Here is a 1,769-nt window from a genome sequence, read left to right on the forward strand (position 1 = left end):
CATGCTGGCGGCAGGCGCCCGGTCGCCCGCACGCGCGGCAGTGGACGGCGCGGACTACGAGGCTACCATGCTGGCGGCAGGCGCCCGGTCGCCCGCACGCGCGGCAGTGGAGGGCGCGGGCGGCACGAGATCTGCCGAGAGCAGTCGGCGCCTGCATACGCGCCGCCAAAACTGCAAACCAGTTAATGCACGACGGCACGGCCGTCCGTGCCGACTTTTTTTTAAAAAAACACGCCCTCACGGCTGCCAACTGCTCGGCTCGGCTCGCGCCCTCACGATTGCCAAGCGGCTCGGCTCGTCCCGCAGCCGCGTATACACGGGCGCACGGGGGTATCGCCGCCGACGCGCGGGGACAATTTTTTTTACTTATGACGATCGTGCCCCTGGCAGCGAAGGGGTATGGGTGAATCTCAGCCCTTGATGTATTTAAGGGGGGGTGTACCGAAGCAGAAGTGTCCTAGTAAAAGAAAAGACTAAGGTAGCCATTCTGACTTGGAGATGGAAGCATGTTCTCTTGTGTAGTGACCGTGTACACATGTTAGTCTATCCCATTATTATTTATTTGTACTGTTCTGTAATTTTATTTGGATGCAGTTAATTTCTACAAAGATGTTTTGACATCGTTTTTCATGTACAGTGCCTCAACTATGGGAACCCAAATCTTGGAAGTATGCTATTCCTGGACTTTGCCGGCCACACAGGAACTGAATAGAGATAAGCCTATTATGTATGTTTGTGGAATTAATTTTGCATGTTGGATTATATGAGTTCTGTAGGCTATAACAATAAGTCTTTGTTTGGCTGAATGCGTGAATCCCTTGCAGGATTGCTATGGCACATACAGATGATCAATATAACTGATAGTTGCCCTCTTCATTCAGTGTGAGGCCTTGTTCTAGCAGTATAGTCGTTTGTTTTCATCATTCTTCTTTGTGTGGCAGTACTTGAGTAAGGGGTCAATTCCTGCCAAATCTAGGATCACTAGATATATTATGCCGTTGAAGCTTAGCAGAGCTTTTCGTTCTTCCTCCATCTATCAGTCTTTTGTGCTTTCAAGAGTGCCAGGGACTTGATTACGTACTGGGACAGGATATACTACTGGAATATTTGCATCTCCCAAATTACTTCTGCTTTATCAAAATTCCTCTGCTAATTCCTCTGCTTCCTCTGCCTTGTTCTATTTGTACCTTTGCTTCCATCGATCGCCTTCTTCTCTTCTTCTAATTGGCTCACAGTTAATTTATGACCCCGGGCCCACGCGTCAGCGACGGCAGTCGTTCGTTTTTAAGCCGACCGGTTTGGATGGGGACGACCTCGGCGCAGGAGGCGGCGTACCTCGAGCACTGGCGCCAGCGACGGCTGGCCGAGGAGCAGCGTCGCGGCGAGTATGAGGAGATGCTCGAGCGCGACCTCGAGGAGGAGGCGCGCGAGGCTGAGGAGGAGACGCGCCAGGCCGCGGCTGCACAAGCGGCGGCACAGCCCCCCGCGCCGGCACTGCCCCTGCTGGAACAGCTGCCCCCGGCCTACATCGCCGCCGCATGGGCCACGGCGTTCCCCTGGGCCGGCCCTGCGCCGACGCTCATCGACCTCACCGACCCTGAGGACGACGACGACGCCTAGGACGCGCTGGGCAGCGCGCCGCCTCGTAGTTAGGTTGTTTTTAGTTTCTTTTTAATATTAATGTGGACGCGTGGACTCTCACCGGCCTTTCTGGCCGGCTTTAATGTTTAATTAAGTTGTTTTCATTTAAAATATGCATGCACTTTTTT

At 53.2% G+C, this 1,769-nt stretch overlaps 1 pseudogene; it reads left to right on the plus strand.

Moving 5' to 3' along the window:
* LOC119349799 overlaps positions 1-1,061 on the plus strand; it is a 22,871-nt pseudogene extending 21,810 nt beyond the window's left edge.
* The last annotated feature ends 708 nt before the right edge of the window (positions 1,062-1,769 follow it).

Source organism: Triticum dicoccoides, chromosome 1B (genome assembly GCF_002162155.2).
Source record: "Triticum dicoccoides isolate Atlit2015 ecotype Zavitan chromosome 1B, WEW_v2.0, whole genome shotgun sequence".
Lineage (NCBI taxonomy): Eukaryota > Viridiplantae > Streptophyta > Magnoliopsida > Poales > Poaceae > Triticum > Triticum dicoccoides.